At 38.1% G+C, this 18533-nt stretch overlaps 1 long non-coding RNA gene across 1 annotated transcript in view; it reads right to left on the bottom strand.

Annotated features, from left to right (window-relative positions):
- Nucleotides 1–1812: 1812 nt before the first annotated feature.
- Nucleotides 1813–18533, bottom strand: part of LOC134172308 (uncharacterized) — a 20486-nt gene continuing 3765 nt past the window's right edge. The window contains exons 2-3 of the long non-coding RNA XR_009967896.1: nt 11473–11567; nt 1813–2121 (exon numbers count right to left, since the gene is read on the bottom strand). This is a non-coding gene — a long non-coding RNA (uncharacterized LOC134172308). The remainder of the gene's footprint in view (nt 2122–11472; nt 11568–18533) is intronic.

Raw genomic sequence — 18533 nt, 5'->3', positions numbered from 1 at the left:
GATTTCTGGATGCCATCATTTCCCTCTATGACTAAACTAGTTTCCATGTCCCACTAGTGCTGTGACAACACAAGTACTTTACTCTCTTCATAGCGGATCACTTACGTGCCACATCAACACACAAGATACATAGCTTCCCTGAAGTGCCATGTTGTATCAGTATTGCCTGTTCATACTCTGCCATAAATCTTAACTACAAATCATAGTCATTGTTTTAAAGAATTTAAAATATCAGACAAACCCCATAAGACACCCTATGGCTGGAGCAATCCTCCTGCTCTTTTCACATTCTTTTGCAGCTGCCTTTTACTTCCCCTGTGGGTAAAATTAAGTCAGTGGTTGATTCCAGTCAAACCAAGGTCCACCCTACAAATTGTTTCTGATAATGGCTCAAACCATAAGGCTCTTCAGTCAAATGAAGAATAAAAAAGACACACAGAAGTCCTTAATGTGAACATTTTCAAGATACTTAAGCTTATTTTCTATTCTGTTGAGTTTTATGAAGAAGTTTGATAAAGAAGTACAGCTGGTAGGAACAAGCATTTTGTTAGAAGACAGATGACAACATAATCACCACTGAATTATTGTTTAAAGGCCCTTACAATGTAAATAATGTGGAAGAAAGTGCTAACTACTTCAAGCTACTTACTGCCAGCATTAACAGCTAATACTTCAGTCTTTACATGATTTTACTTACTTTGTTCTTTCTAGTTAGTTGGATTAGCTGGTATTCTTTCACTCAAAACTTTTAATAAAGAAAATACAATTTAATGAGGATAGAGGGCTTAGTTGACACTAAAACTTATGTGAAAAAAAAGTGCTTCAAACACTGTTATGTCCAAGCAGGCTGGGATAAGTGAACCCCTAGGTATATGTAGTTTTAAGCTTCCTGTCGCCTCGCAGGCTGAACCCAGATGCTCTGAATACAGCAGCAGCTTCAAACCACACCTGTAGTCAGAACCATATGGTATTCGAGGCCAGCTTTATGAGGGGTGCGATGTCAGAATACTGGGTTTTCAGTTTTACTGGATTTTCTCCTACAGCAATCTCTCACAAGCAAAAAGAACTGACTCAAATGCAGTCATTGTTCTGCAGCCAGTCCCATATGCAAAAGCTGTGGTGTTGGAGCACTGAGGTTGATGTGGCCGGCGGCAGCATCTCAGATGACAATTTAATGGTGAGCTGACAGGAAGGTTGAATTAATAAACTGGCTGGGCCACAGTTAGCCCAAAGATTCCCTTCACCCCTGCCATAGACCTTCTTTTAGAGATTGAACCCTGGCAAGAAAGTATTGGAGTTGGAGTCACTGAGACAAGGGAACATTAAACAGTATTATTATCTGCGGGCCTGGGAGGTAGGTGAAGAGAAAGGATGCTGAGAATAAGAACGGGGCAGTGAACTTCAAGTACAGTTCTTTGGGGAATGAATAAGTGAAGCAAAGCTGAAGCTAAACTAATGAGTCAGATATGGCAGGTGGGGGAGAGCAAGCAACTGATGGGAAAACGTCTGTGTGCCGTGGGAGCACAGAAAGTAGTGTTTACACAGGAGGCTTTGTTCAATAATGAGAAAGGGAGAATAGACAAGTCAGAGAATTACTAGGGACTGGGGGAGAACAATCTGAACTGCACTTTTTGTCTTACATTTATCAGCTTACCATGAAGTCAAAGTGCCTAGTGGTGGGAATAAGGCAAGAAGGATTTGCTCAAGGAATTAAAGTTGTGTAAAGGACAGATTAAATAACAGTGCTCCAAAAATCAATTTTGAGGGGCTTATGAAGTCTTGAATGGGCTTTTGCAGCACAAAAGCAAGATGGAGTTTTTACTAAACCTGTCATTTATTTCGGTTTAAGGCTTTCGGGAAATTATCAGAAAAACATAAAACAAAAGCAAAGTAAGCAATGAGCATTCACAGTAATCAAATAACAAACATGTGGAGGTGCAATCCAGATCACAGAGCAACTTAATTGACGCAAAAGTATAAGAAAAGAAAGTCGTCCTCAACCCCCTGATTTAATCAGATCTGGGAGTGGATTCCCACAGCAGTTCTTGGCCCGGAAGTTTTTCCTAAACTCTTGCTTTCCCTCTCCTTGCCAGAGGTTGATTTTCTGTAGTATCAGACTGCCTGGAAGGAAGAAAGAAAGAAAACAAAAGCAAGCTGCAAAATTCCTCCATGACTTCATATGTGATATGTGACCCTATTATGATTTCAGTGGAATACATAAATACTAAATCAGCGCAATGCAGTGAGCTTGTAAAGAAACACAACATATTAGTTACCCTTAAGGATTTGAAAATGTGGACAAAACTGCAGCCCCTTGTGAAGTTCTTTATCTTATACAAACGACTCCATCAAACTTTAAATACTGATATACAGGCATAGGTATTGATGTTTGCCCAAACTGGTAAGGAAAAAGTTGTTAAAGACAGGCCGACACTAGTTGTATCCCTCGGTTTATGTCTTGCTGCTTTAAAAATGGAATAATACAGCCCCCTAGCTGTTCGTAGAGGCAATTCATGCTAACGTGGGAAAGGTGAGACGTGCCCCTACAGCAAAACATGCCGAATTCCACAAAGGATAGTCAGTAAAGAAACTTGATATGACACAGTTAGGTAAAAGTATAAAAGATCGAAAAATATGAAATATAATATATTAAGTAGTAATAATTCACGTGCCTAGAAAATTTAAAGCAATACGATCCAGATGCTAGAACAGCATCATTTGAAACTTCAGCTTCTGAACACCAGCAGCATCAACCTTTACCATTCCATGGGCTACAACGGCTAGTGTGATTCAGCCAAGGTAACAATTTGGTCTGTTAACTTGAAACATTCCTTTTGTCTTTTCAAATTTACCAGCAACTTGCTCTTGTGGAAACCATGCAATCCTGACAGGAAAACCTACCTTACACCGTGTAAAATACATTTTACACATACATATGAACCTCATAGTCTTTGCAGAAGTACTAAACCTCTAGAAAATTACTTATTCTAATTGTCTATTGCTGTAAGAATACAACATTCAGGCAGATTTAAAAACTTAATTGTGGAAAGCATTAGAGTTTCAGAACATTGAAATCAGATTCTTGAAGAGCATCTGAGAAAACCAGTGCAAAAACTGAGAATGTTGGCATTTTATATTTCCAGACTGTTTCACTTATATGTAGGTTCATTTCCTCCCTCCATGTTTAATTGCAAGTGGTAATATGTCTGTGTATAAAATGATGTATAAGAAGTGGTGAGATTCTCTTTTCAAACGTGCACAGCTCTAGCTAGTGATGGGTATTCAGCTTTCCCTGTTCATGCTACACTGGATATACACACACTTACAGAGCAAAGACTATTAAATCATAGAAGAACATTTTGCTTTCACTTACGGTACATATCTTATTCTAAACTGTAGGTTCAAATCTGCCCTGACTCCTGCTTTGTTTAGGGAAGTCGAAAGAGATGAGTAGAGGTTAAAGGCATTTCAGAATTTAGTGACCAAAGGCGAAATTATCATCTTGGATGTTCAAAACTGTACATTTGCTAGACTAGCCCTGACGAGTAAAGTCAATTTTTCTCCTGATGGTATCACCAAAACTGTAATTTTATTGGAAGTTTCTCAAAATGTTAGCGACTCTGTCAGTGTTAATTTCTAGAATCTCTGTTTGATCGGTCTTCCTCTGAGGTGAGAAATTTAGGGTACAAAAACTCTCAAGATATTTATATCGGAGGTGAAAGGAGATCAAGAAAAAATGGAAGTGGAAGAAAGTAGTGTTGCAAATGCCTTGAGAATTTGTCCTACAAAGAAAACAAAACTGACTGTTCTAGATAGCCACTATCAACTACATGTAGCACCCTCTCTACTAAAGGTACAGTGATATTTGGGGGGTTGTTTGCTCTGTGGTTTTTGGGGGGGGGAGAGTGTGTGTGGGGGGTGTGGCTTGTTGGGATTTCGGGGAGGATTGTGTGGTTTTGTTTAATCATAAAAAGTACTCAGTAAATATGGGATGAAAAAGGCTAAAGATGTCTTTAGTCAGCAACAGTGGCTTCTTAATTAACACGCACTTTGTTTTATACATATAGTTTAGGAAGAACCTCATGACGAGCTAATTCTCCTGTAATCCAATTGATTATCAGCTGGAAACAGTGTAGACAATCAAGACGTGTTTGTTCTACTAAAATACCACATAATCCCATTATTTGGCTTCTCTGCTGTTTCTTCTGTAAGATTCTAATGGCAGGAGAATACCCACTGAGCCCTGCACATACTGAAGTAATCACGACAGGGCACTCTGAAAGGCAAGTCTGAAAGCTAGAGTCACAGCTGATGTTACTTGCAGTTTTTTCCCTCCATGCTTTTCCACAAGTGTTCATTACATCAACTACAGCCTGTTAAAGAATTTTTCCCGGTTTAATAATGTGACGCACAGTTAAATCTACAGCACTTTCTTTAGATGGATGTAGTTGCCTGCTGGTAACACCAATAAAAAAAGCTTTTATGATGGAATGCCTGCATCTATCCTGCAGTTTTACTAGCAGACATAGTTCTGTTGAAAAACAATAATGCATGCTTTAAAAGAAAGCTGGAGAGGAGCCTTTTACAAGACAGGTAGTGATAGGACAAGGGGGAATGGCTTTAAACTGACAGAGGGTAGATTTAGATTAGACATTAGGAAGAAATTCTTCCCTGCGAGGCTGGCACAGGTTACCCAGAGAGGCTGTGGCTGCCCCATCCCTGGCAGTGTTCAAGGCCAAGTTGGATGGGGCTTGGAGCAACCTGCTTTAGCAAAAGGTGTCCCTGCCCGTTGCAGGGGTTTGGAAGTGATTGAGCTTTAAGGTCTATTCCAATTCTAATTCAATTCTATGATTCTTTTTTAGTAGGGAAAACTCATTTTAGCCAGGTGGGCTTGACTAAGCACAAGGTTTGAAAACAAACCTTTCCCATACTACTGCAGGGATGGAACAAACCTTTTTCTCCAAGTGGTTTCCTGACTTGAACCACGTTTACTCAGATTATCCTGGTGTTACTAAAGTCTTTTTCTTTTTTGTCTCACCTCTACGGCTTGCCTTTGGGTCTATTCGGGCACTCAGAGAGAGGACACTCAGTGCTTCTTAGAAACCTTCGACGCTCATCTCTCCAGTCCTTGTTGATTTTGTCATGCCTGCCCTGCTATCCTCTGCAGAAGCTTCTCAGTCCTCCTTCCTCTAGATGGTCTGCATGCAGGAGCCAAGCCAAGGAGAACAACACAGACATCTTTTCTGTTGTCCTGCAATACCTTTCTAACATTTGAAACCAGCAATTCAAAGTGTATTTTTTTAAAAAAAAAGGGGGGGGGGAAATGCAGGTTAAATGAGGACCTATTTTAATTTACACTTTGCTTCAATTTTATTTCATTTAAATCCTGCTAGCTCAGGTTTTCCTGGACACTGGTGAATAACTATTGGTCTACTAAAGGGAATAATGTGCTCCAGACTGTGGAGATTCACCTGTACTATGCCTGTAAAATACTTGAGAAGACAAATGTCCTGACCCTAAAAAAGTTTAACAACCAACCTTGTACTATAAACTGGAAGAGAATCTAGCATACAAGACTGTCCAATATCTATGTGTTTGCTTCTTACAAACCATACCTGAAAAAAACATTTCTAAAAGCCGTATTTCTGAACGCAACAATGGCTGAACATATGAGAAACTGAACCTTGTAATTTATTTTATAAATGGCAAAAAGGCTAAGAATCAGCAGCCCCAAGTAAGGAAAAGAAGGAAGTTTCTGGTGAACTCGTTTTCATAGGAATTTAGGAGTTATTAATTTATGAAAGAAGAAAAATACATGTTTCCAGACAAAATGTTAAGATAAAATGTAAAGATTTTAGACGAAATTTAAAACCATCACAGATTACTTACATGCCCACAGCGTGACCCTTTGAAGTTTTTGACTTGGTTAATTAAGCAGTAGATCACTATTTATAACAAAATAATGCATTATTTTAAATAGTTTAAACATGTGCAGTAATGGCGTCTTGCCACAATGAAATGTAAACATGATGTTCGCAGAATTACAAAAATCCAAAGCACTTGTGATCAATTCTGTGATTTCTGAACTTGCTTACTTTTTAATCCGTATGACTGGAGCTAGTCAGAACATCCTGACAGGTTCATGGCCAGGATACTGCAAAACACCAGCACAGCACATCTGAGTTCTTTTTATACATCAGAAAAAAAAAAAGGAAGCAAGAAAAATAAACAGACACAAAGGAGTTCCAATTTAGGGGTAGCACAGCTGAACTTTCAGGGTTACCTGACAGAGGATAACCTCCAGGGATGCATGGGACCAAGCTCACAACCACCGCACGTAACACCGTGCTTTTCCAGGTTACTAATAACTGCAGCTCCTATGAGCAAGAAAAGGGGAAGCAGAGCTAACCACATTCCTATAAATTTGACTGTTTGTAGCCTGTGTGATTGACTGACTTAATGCACAGAATAATTCTGCTCATTGTTTCACTTATCATGTAGAAATTCATGCATGTATTTAGTCTGCCCTGTCCTAAACCATAACATCCTCAGGAGGAGAAGCTTGTGCGTTTCTCTTGAATATATCCTTGTACTAGATCTTTAAGGTTCAGATTTTTCTGTCAGCTGGGTAATCACAATTGTCCTCTGTTTTGGTCTTGACTGTATATGTAGTAAATGCTCTGAAGCAGGCAGTACTTTGACACTGTTCAGAGAATTATAAAGGAGGCTACAGTCTTGGCTAGAAGTGCAGAAATTTCTGTAACATTAAGAGCAAACAAGTTTTGGTGAAGACATTTTGAGAGAGTGAATCTTCATTCTAAATATCAAACAACTGGTAGATGATGACACATTAACCTACTTGCTTTTGGAATAGTTGGCTGGGCCACGGTAGTTTTTGGAGTCCTGGAGAACACAAGGAGAAGCAGAAAGCTGATCATCTCAGGGTATCCGTTTCACTGCATTACCACAGCCTTGGTTAAAAATGCATTAAAATGTCTAAATATTCAGCCTAATTGGTTAAGTCTTTTAATTCACAGATAGAATACTGTTCTATTTTAATTCTCACATTTGGATGCTTAAGCTTCTTCAAATTTTACTTGTTCAAAATGCTTAGAACAATCCCATTATCACTAAATTGACACCACAGATAAATGATCAAAGTCCTAAAGTTTATGTATCAAATAACAAGAGTGAATAAATTTCATCTTCAAGATGCAGACACCTACGCAACATGAAAACTGAACTTCAGCAGGGCTGCCTGTGTTTGCTGGAAAATACAACTCACAAATTCAACATCCTTTCTTCTCATAACACAATTTGGAATTCTTTTGCATTGCTCTTCTTGCTGTTAAAAGCTGGTGTTATTAACAGCACTGCTTTGCTAATTGTTTGCCACATAAAATACCTTGAAAATATGGTTTTTCTTCCTTAATTATATGTTTAATAAGTTCTTAAAATACTTTCTATATGAAAACATTATTTTAGTGTGACTGAGGTCACTGTCCACAGGTTATTTTTAACCACCAAAACAAAGCACTTTCCTGTGACATTTTGAATTTGCACTTTTTTTTTTGCAGAGCTTCCATAAAAATACAGTTAATATTGCAAACATCAAAGTTATATTCTTTCTACAATTTAAAGGACTATTATTCAACATATACATGTGCGTTGTGACAGCTGTGCATATCCACTTTTATTCTGGTGTAAACAGAGTGAATTAAAGTGATACGCCCAACTTAAAGTACAAATAGAACAAATTTCAAAGTTATTGATTTGTGACAGTGCTTACAGGCATTAAGCAATATTTTTCAGTGTCCTGGTTTCAGCCTGGTTTCAGACATCTGAAATAGATCACTTCAGCATAGAGACAATGTATTGAAGGAAAACTGAAAATGTGTTGGCTGCTCAGTCAATATTAATTTAAAAATGAGGTTTAGAAGTTTTAAAAAGTGAAAATAAATATTATTTTTTTTTAATCAACTTTTATCCCATAGAACCCATAGGAAAAAACAGCCAAAAATCCCTGCAGGAAGATAATGTAATTCCCCCACCCTGAGGCATTAACCACAAGCATTCTTCCTGCAAGATTGCCATGAATAACCACAAGTGCTCTTTCTTTAAGTTTTCCACTTTATGTGGAACATCCCAGTTGATGAATATTGACTAAAAATATTTAAAAGAGATGTCAAGCTCACAGAGGGTTCCCTCAGTCTGTTTAACTCCCTTGAGCATCTTTAGGTGATAATTTTAACTTGCAGGAGTCCAGAGGAAACGAATCCTAAACTGTAGGTGAATCAGAATGGATAAGGCATCAGTAAAAAGCCATGGACTTAGTTACAGTTCTGGATCCTGCCAAGATGTTGGTATCCGTAATCTTGTGACATTCTGAGACAGGAAAATGCTTATGAACGTGAATACATGGCAGGGAGGCCTAAACGTATCCATCTATCAGTCTACTTCATGACCAGGCTGACAGGTACTGGTCAGCCAGAGGGGGGCAAACTGATGCAGGCTTCCTGGCTACCTTCCTGCACATGATTTGCAATGCTAACCCAGACTTGAGCGGTAGATTTGGTGTATACCCAAACAGAAATCTTACAGTGGCTAGGGGCCAACACGGTTCTACTTCGAGCTTTGTGATAAAGATCAAATGGAGTCGTGTTCATGGTTTGAATAACTGTGTGAATGGACTGTCAGGACTATCTGCATAAGATTTTTTTTTAACATTCAAATGGTACTTTATGGAAAACTTGGAAGACAGCTTCCCCTTTGAAAAAAAGCTACTGAAATAAAGCACTTGGCTGCTGAACTAAGTTTACTGTACCTTAAAACCACTCAAGAATGTTTTTATTTCTGTAATGATTGGAGAAAAGTCAGGTTTCCCAAGGAAGTCTACAATTTTCAAGACAAGAAAGAACTGGGTGTTATATTGCAGACCACTTTAACAAGGCAGGGTCACTGCATTTCTGCGTAAGATTCACAAGATGAGTATCTATGCACATGCTCTGCAAATGCAGCTCTTAGAAATGTATCTGATGTTGGGCTAACCATGCAATATATTCCTGTGCAGGGACCATTTATCCTAGCTTCCAGATACCTAGAAGCTTATGTGGGGCACTGACAAGACCACCAGATACATGGGAAACCTGGAGAAATTCCTAATATCCTCAAAATCTCTCTGTATATACTCCAGAGGTTAGTCTAAGAAAATACATGCATATAACAGACCTGTGTTTAGGCAAAGCCTACAAGCATCACTAGGTTGAACACATAAGATGGCCACAACATCTGCCTGAGCTACTAAAATACATTTTGGTTTTAATACTGTGATGGGTTATTCTGCTTTGAACTGCGCATCCTGATCCTGGATCAGAAGCTTCTCATGCTGCCCTACCACTGAGGAGGCTGGGGGTATACAAGAAGTTGGGAGGGGACACAGCTGAGACACTGACCCCAGACGAGCAAGGAAGGAGCCAAGGCCAGGTCAGATGAAGCCTTGGGTGTCATGGTTTAGTGTGAGGTGTCCCTGCCCATAGCAGTTGGGTTGGAACTAGATGATCTTAAGGTCCTTTCTAACCCTAAGTGTTCTATGATATCCCACACCATATGGTGTCGTGCTCAGTATGTAAACTGGGGGGGAAGCTGACTGCTGGGCCTGCTTCTTGGGAACAGGATGGCATTATTTGGTTGGTGGTAGATGAGCAATTGTTTTTCATTTGCATCTCTTCTTTTTTCCTGGGTTTTATTGCTCTTTTATTTTTTTCCTCTTTTTATTACAATTTCTTATTATTTTTATTTTCATTATTAAACTGTTCTTACCTCAGCCCACAAGTTTTCTTACTTTTGCCCTTCTGACTCTCTCCCCACTGCGGGTGGGAAAGATTGATCAAGCAGCCATGAGGTGTTTAGCTGCCAACTAGGGTTAAACCACAACAATGACTCAACAGAAACTTTTCAGCTGAAATTTAATCACACAATTTATTAGGCAGGGGTGGGGGAGCTATTTTCAGCTGGATTTAAGACGATAATGAAAAGAGTTAGCTTTGGTTTATTGCTGTTCCAGATGGTAGCCAAAAGGGACTGAGAAGTGTGGGAGTAACAGCTCTCCAATGAGGATTTGGATTTAGAAAGTTACATATGCTGTGTAACTGTCAACTGTTGCTTAAAAGGTTCCATGGCTTGTTAGACTGGACTCCACAGAGACAACCATAGAATCACAGAATGGTTTGGGTTGGGAGGGAACTTAAAACTCATGTAGTTCCAACCCCCTGCCATGGGCAGAAACACCTTCCACTAGACCAGGTTGCTCAAAGCCCTGTCCAAACTGGTAAAGTCAAAGGTGAAGGAAGGGATCCTTTAGGATGATTTTTATGATATGATATGTTATGAAGGGCAAGGAAAAGAAACCTGGTGATTTTTGCTGTTTGCATCGCCAGCAGATAAAGAATTCGCTTAATTCAAAGCAAAGGCCTCGTGAGGATTTTGTAGGACTGGCGCATTTAGAGACACTCATTTTCTATAAATGTTTCAGTCCATCTCTTCACTGAAAGATAATTCATTTGAGTATGTCAAGACAGAACTCAAGAAAATAGACACAGTCTAGATTTAACATGAGTTATGAACCTGCTATTTTATATTTCTGACAGGAAAGGTAGGGAGAGGGACAGACTGAGTAGGAGTAGATTATACTGCTGTTTTTTAATCTGTGCTCTAAGAAAAACTTTCAGACTCCAGGCTCCTAGATTGCAAGAAGTAAATTGCATCTTTGAACTGGTACATCGATACCGTTATACATGTTATAAGAAATAAGCTGCGCAATTCCAGAGTACACTTATTCAGAACTCAAGAAACAGCACAGAGATAAACCGAGTATCTTGTTTTTCATTAGCAGCAAGAAAGATGTCAGCAGAGCCACTACAAGGGTAGGTATATCAATAATTCACACCGAATTACCTAGTAGATTTTTAACACCACTACATCCTTTGTGGCCTCTAGTCTGAGTATCTGTATTTGTGTAAAAAGCAGTCTTTAGATCTAAGCATTATCAATACAGCACGCATACACCTAACTAATTGTATCCACTTAACTATGACAGGTGAGTTAGGAGCCTAATTGCCATAGACTACTTACACATTTAATGAGATAAAGCACTATAACTTTTCAAGTATTTCTTTTCAAGTATTAGCGGTCAAGAAACCAAATGAGGAAGGAAAATAATGTGTCTGTAGTTGCTATAAAATGGATTTTATAAAGTCTGAAAAGCCTCAGTTATCTAGTAATAAGGCATCTATGTGTTAGTGTAATACCCAAGCTAAAAAGCCCTTAGAATCCCAGTTAAGAAATTATGGTGTCCTCTAAATAGCTTTTAAAATTCTTTGATCTAGAGTCATCATTAAAGGATGTTTTCTGCTATAAAGTCTCAGGAATATCTAGTCCACAAAACTGGTCAACCTTTCCTTTTTCAAAACTTACCAATACATATGAAGTATCCTTGACTGCCTCGTATTCAGCTCCATGCTACCTCAAAAAAGTAAAATTTTCTTGTTCAGAGGAAACTCTTGAATGATCTGAAAAAGCAACACAGGTCTTGTAGCATACTGTAATCATGTCTTATGTTACAGTCACCCCCTTGTACCTCAGGAGAGTAAAAGGCTGAAAAACATCGATGTGTCAGAGAACAGTAGAAGATACTAAAGTCATGAGAGTTCTTGACCAGCCTGCAAAAGCAGCTATTTCATAGGGTAAAACTTACATCCCGTTCCAAGCAGTTAGGTTAAGCAGAGAGAAAAACATCCTCCATAGCTCCAGCCAATATAACTTGGAGAAAAATTACTTCCTGATTCCAATCAGGTGATCAATTTAACCTTGACTATGTAAACAAGTTCAATCCAATTAACACCTGACATCCTAACAAACTGCCCCGGTTTTACCTGCTGCCAATCTTATCATTTAGGAAAGGGCAGCCCCCTTCTCCTATAATATACACCAAGAAGGAACATAAAAGTATATGCAGAAGACTGGAAGAACTGGCATGTGGACCAGTTAAAAACATTTCTGTTTAGGGATTGTGTAAGAAAAGTACACAAACAAGTTTCCCATTAAATTTGTCTGGCAATGTCAGTGAGTATCCAGCGCTTTAAATCACAGACTTTATATTCTGACCCAAGATCGCTTCACCATGTCACACATATCCTTTCATTAATTTATAAATTTCCATCTGGAAGTAGTTCAGGTCCCCACCTCCATAACCTTGTCTGGAAAGCAGTTCCAGAGCTTTGCAAAAATTGCCAAGAACCTTCTTTTAAATTTCTTATTTATTCATAGTTGTTTGTAAGTATCCGAACTTGAAATAGTGTTATCCTTTAGCATACAAGTCGTCTTCTCTCACACCTACCCCCACACATACTTATAAAGATATAGCCATATGCCCTTTCAAGCTTTGTTTTGCCAGAGAAGCTATTTTCATCTCAGCTGAGAAAATAGGTACTCCTTTCCCCTAACCATCCCACTCTGCACCTGCTGCGAATCAATGTGGGTCATGAGAACTGTAAACAACATTCTGAGAGTTGTCTTACCAATGCCTTCTAAAGCAATGTTAACACTTTATCATCTTCACTGAAAATCCTTCAGCTAATATTCCCTGAAACCGCTTCCTAGCCATGACATTATGATGGCTCGTGGTCACTGTACAGCCGACTAATGCACTAAACCTCTTCCCCTTACTATCGCCAGCAAGTATCAAGACACAGCTTATACTAAAAGAACGTGATATTAATCCCAAAGCACCCACCTCCACTTTCCATACTATTAGGTTTCCATTTTGTCAGTCCATAGGGTCATTTATTTCTTTTCTGATATGCTAGTCATATTCCAGTTTTGCGCCATCTCTTCTTAATACCATAGGCAGTTTCCTACTTTAACCAAGTTCAACAATACTACTGAAATCAGTGTCAAGATAAGTCCTAGAGAAATTTTATTAGCGAAGTCCTTTCATTTTGGTATTTCTATTTTTAACAGAACCCTCTTTAATATAACCTTTTACTCAGTTCCTTTTCAACATTACAAATCTTTCATTAAATCCCACCTTCTCCACCTTAAATAACTTCCCACAGGGAACACTATAATGCCTTATTTTGATAAAGGTAGATTAAGCCTTCTGCATTACTCCTCTCTGGGACAATTATCTTATCAAAGAAAGATATTAAGTTAGCCTGATATGATCTACCCTTGATAAAATCATGTTGGTTTTTTTCCCACTTTCCATTTACCTCCAGGTCCTTGATAAGTTTTACCTTCAAAATCTACTCTAAGACCTTGCTTATTGTTGAGGTCAAACTGCTATGCCTACATTTGATTTGACCACCTCTTTTCCCTTTTATGAATAAAAGGAATATCTTCATTATTCTTTAGTTGTATTGAGCTAGCCCTGAATTGAACTGATACACATAATATCGTTGCAAATAAGCATTTGCATTTGTGTTTTTATTCAGTGCCCTCGAAATGGGTATTGTTTAACCTCTCCATGTCATCACAATAAGTAGTTCTATTCAGTGTTTTTAACATCCTGGAAGATGGAATAGAGAGTACTTACAAAATGTGCGCAACTCAATGTGTAGTTTTGAGGAGGGGACAGAGATTGGAGAAAGGGAAGAGAGAGTTTTGGAAGAATCAGAATTCAGAATACTGTGGCAAATGGGAAAGATTGTGTGGAATATTCACTAAGCGCAAGAGCAGCATGGTACATTTTAATGACAATAAATCTAATGCACACATGCAGGATAAGGAATGTCTGGCTAAGAAGCTGTCCAGCAGGAATGAATCTAAGAACACGAAAGATGGAGAATACGGGGGAAAAAAAAACCAAAACAACAAAGGAAAAGAGGTTAAGAAAATATGACTGATGCAGAAAGGGTGGGGGAATTGGGTGTGTTAGATTATAAACATAGGACAGGGAGAGCTTGGCAGAGCACCAATCTGCCAGGACTTCCTGAAGAGTTCTGCCCATGATGCAGTTCCCTATCCCAATGAGTTAAGCAGCCACCAGTACGCTTTTCCTGTCCTAAATGTAGAGTTAAACCAGACAATCCCCTGCTATGCTTTTCAGCCCTCCATGCCTATGATTCTCATGTCATCTACTCAGCATTTCCTACTGCATCATTCCTATAAATTTAAGAGTACAGATATAAATATGTGTGTGCATCAGGCTCTTCATTAAGTCCTTTGATTAAAGAACTTTCCTCTTTTGTCTTTCTGTCTTTTTGTTTTTTTACAGTGCTGGAAGATCTAACAGATATAACAACAATTATTTCTAAATTATAAATAAGATATCCTTATTTCTTGTTGCAATGGAAGAGGGTTAAAATGTCATCAAGAGCAGCATAGTTATGATATGATTTCTTCTAAAATAGAAAAAGTAGCAGGCCAAAAATTATGTGAACACACCATCCTGGGTTCAGCAGTAGCAGTCATTTTTCTCCTTCTTAGTAGCTGGTGCAGCGCTGGTGCAGCTTCTGGCCTGGGAACAGAGCTGATAACACCGATGTTTTAGTCTGGCCAAAGACTTTCTGAGACTCATGCTGTGCCAAGGAGGAAGGGAAGCCGGGAGGAAGCAGAGACAGGACACCTGACCCAAACTGACCAAAGAAGTATTCCATACCACAGCACGTCATGCCTAGGATGTAACTGAGAGTTACCCGGAAGGGCTGGGGCACTGCAGGGTTGGACTAGGTATCGGTCGGTGCTTGGTCGGGTGGGGTGGGGGCGAGTTATTATTCGGCAGGTCGTGAGTTGTTGCATTCTCTTCCCTTGTTATTTCTCTTATCATTATTATTATTGGTGGTAGCAGCAGTGATTTGTGTTATACCTTAGTGGACTGCTCTTATCTCAGCCCGTGGGAGTTGCATTCTTTTGATTCTCCTTCCCATCCCTCCAGGAGCAGGGGGAGGCCAAAAAGGGGAGGAAATGAGAGAGCGACTGTGTGATTTATGGCTGGCTTTGTTTAAACCACAACACACACATACAAATACTGTGTTATTCTCTTTTATAAACTCTGCAGCCTCAACTATGGATATTAATTTTGTATTCAAGGAACTGACTTACCAAGGATATTTTAAATATTCTGATTTCGTTCTCAAAATAGAAGAAATGTAATTATTTTAGAGGAAGCAGAATTTCTGCTATTTATTCTAATCCACTTTCCTTCTGTAATCTTCTTTGTAAAAAGACAGGCTGTAAAAAGAGGAACCCACAAGAATTATTTACATGCTTTTCACACAATCTGTGAATAGGCATGTTTAATTCTTCTGAAAAGAAGTCACTGTAATACAGTGCAAATTATTAATTTATGAATGTGGCACAATTGATAATACATGCTTACCACAGCTGTGATTTTCTACTCTACTTGAATTTAATGCTTTTATTATCTTGCCTATGCGCCGAGTCTTGGCATATGTATGCAGATGTGTGCCATGAAGCCTTTGAAAATTTCAGGATTAGAGATAGCTAATCTCCCAGAAGCATCAGTGGGAAGGAATATAGAAGGGATAGAAGCACAGGTATAGGTTCCCTCTTTTTTTTTTATATCATCTTTTAAAAAGATGAAATTACAGCATAACATCTCTATCAATAGGCATTTATGTTTATATAGTGTTATTTATCATTGTTAAATCTTCATTTTTACTTTCCTCTGCCCACTAGGAGCTGTGCAGAAAACACAGAGCACAGTTTTATAGAGATCCATTTATTAGACTGGTTTTTACAAAGCAGCTTTTAAAACCTGAAGATAGAACATACCTTTTGCACAATATTCTGGAGGAAGTGAGTTATTCTGAAAACTGTTCAGATTATTTTGGAGGAGTAGGCACAACAGCTTTTATTCTGAATAAATAATGAGACTTGGGAACTTTCTTACAAAACAATTTGTCACTGAAAAATACCATCTGGCTCAAATTTGGTGAGAAGTTTTATGAGACTTTGAAGTTTCAGTAGTTGTGTTAAAAGCAGCTTTTCAGATTGAGGATATATGTTTTAGTTAAACTGAGATAGCCCTTCCTTAAAAAGGCAATACTTCCTTGGATTGGGCACTTACATGCAATGTGGAATAATTTCTACTGCTGCCTAATTCAGGCTGTGGGCGTATGTCCAAGTCCTTCAAATGTCTAAGGAAATGCCATATTTTGAAGCAGGAAAATTGATGGAACCGTAAAATTAATGTTATGAAAAGTATTATCAGAGATACCTAAAAGTATAACTCTTGATTTCACATGGCAGTTATTTTCAGCATGCAGAGAAACTCATTGGGCTTTAATACATACAGCTAAAGTGTAACAGTTATAAAACATAGCACTAAATAAAGCTCCTGTTGTGAATAAAGACAATAAAGCAGTTTCATTTCAGTCATCTACACACATTCTTTTCCCTACAATCGCAGCATGAGGTAGAAATAGAGCTTAAAGAACAGACATAAACATTTAAAAATATCCTGAAATATTTTACTTTTATGAACTGTAAAGTTATTGCTTTCTATGTTTCAGTGTCTATTAAGATTTTTCTATGATTAAGATGAATTTTATGTCAAAAGAGATAAGCTAGCATACTGACATTATATGGTTATAGGAAACATACCATAGTTCATTGATTAAACTGAAGTATTTTCAACAGATTGTTTAATAAGTTTCAATCCAAGATTACATCTCCTGCATGAAAGTCCTAGTTCTCAAAATATTTCCTTAACAGCCCTTTATTCCCGAGATTTAATGGCAACCGTCTTCTTACAAGACATCGCAACGTAATGGGTAATTCGTTTTCATTTCTGCTAATACAAAATTAAAAAACCCAACACCTTTGTAAGTGGAAGAGATAAACAATTAAAATCTAAAAAGTATTTTTTCACTGTTTCTGTTGTAGCTTTCAGTGAGTGCCAACTTAGTGATAACAGCATGTAAAGCAAACTGCAGTGTTCCAGCCAAATAATTAAGAAAATTTACTATGAGAGTGCAAAGCCAAGACAGTGTTTTGTACTGTGATATGCACTCCAGATCTGAAAAATTCTTTCTCCATTAGACAAGTTACTACTGTTAATGCCAAGATAAATAAGAGGTCTGATAAATGTTTCAAAATGAGAGGCTTAGTTGTTGCTTATCCAAATACTAAAGAACAGCAGAGTAAAAAGTTTTAGGATAAACTCATAGATCCAGTAAAGGACACAACTGAAATATATTTAAGACAGTGGAACAATGTGGATACCTATATAACAGCACAGTTACTGATCAGCAAAGAAAGCAGCTGTTGTGTTATTTTAACCAAAGACAATAGAAGACTAAGATTTAAAACCATAAAAGAGTAATCTTTGCTTTGTAACCCAAAGGGATCCAATGAAGCCTTTCCAGATGGAAATAAACAAAATCTTGGATGTAAGACTCAAATGCAGATATCACAATGGAAATAGCAGGCTCTATCTTTATAAAGAACATCTGTTATGAAGTTGTTTACATTCCTACCAAAGTGGAAAAGAGTATAGCTAATTCTCCGTTGCAGCCAGAAGCCAGACATGTTAGGGGGGAGTATGAAGTTACTTTTTAGTGTTTTTTAATACATTATAAACATACACAGCTTTTCATTAACTCAGTTTTGTCACTTGAAAAAAAAAAGAAATAGGGATTTGGGGCACAGAGAATCATTTGCTTGCAATTTGCCAGAGACTTATTTCCACATTTTCCATTCTTTTATATTTTACTACATGAATTTTTGAAGTTTATTTCACCCCTGTTACAAGGAGGAAGCAAGGTGTCCATTCATGAGTCCCTTGCTGAGCAGTCTACAAGAAATGAAGAACTTCCAGCCTGTGGGTTAGCAATTTGCTCTCACTCTTCCAGAGATGATAACTAGACTGTGTTTAACCTGAGTTTCTCAGGAAATTACAAATAGATCATAAGTTATAGGTTATTACTGCATTAATATTCCTCCTCTCTGCTATCCAACTCTAGGTTTTCAGAAGTAGTTGAGTTTTTTTTCATTCCTTTTTTCTTTTCTTTTAATATTGGGAAATCAAGTATATTTAAGCAGAGACCACAAAGCGTTTGTTCTGCTGTTCCTGTCCTCCCCCATACCCTCCCAGTCCAGGCATGAGACAGACAATGGAAGACGGAACAGCTCCATCTTTCCCTGTAAAGCAATGGGTGGCTAGCGGGAGCGGTAGAACAGCCACATGAAATGTTCTTGATTTGCATTAAAACAACTCTATGACATACTACCACCCTGCTTGCTGTATTTTAACAATGATGTTTTAAATAACAGAGCTAAAGCTTTGATTTTAAAAGCTACATTACAAAATTAATTTTGCATACAGCTACCATTTTTATGCCTGCTTATGCCAAATTATTACTGGGCTTCTCACTATTTTTAGTCTCTCTCCATCAGCATTCCTGCTCAACACTGCATTCCAAGTCATTAGTGCTCACTCTTATATGCATATACGTATATACACACACACAAACACCCGTACATACACACACACATATAGATACTATTTCCCA

The sequence above is a fragment of the Pezoporus occidentalis genome, unplaced genomic scaffold (genome assembly GCF_034315485.1).
Source record: "Pezoporus occidentalis ecotype Australia unplaced genomic scaffold, CSIRO_AGI_Poc_V1 ctg45, whole genome shotgun sequence".
In the NCBI taxonomy this organism is placed as follows: Eukaryota; Metazoa; Chordata; class Aves; order Psittaciformes; family Psittacidae; genus Pezoporus; species Pezoporus occidentalis.
This window is presented reverse-complemented; position numbering and strand designations above follow the sequence as displayed.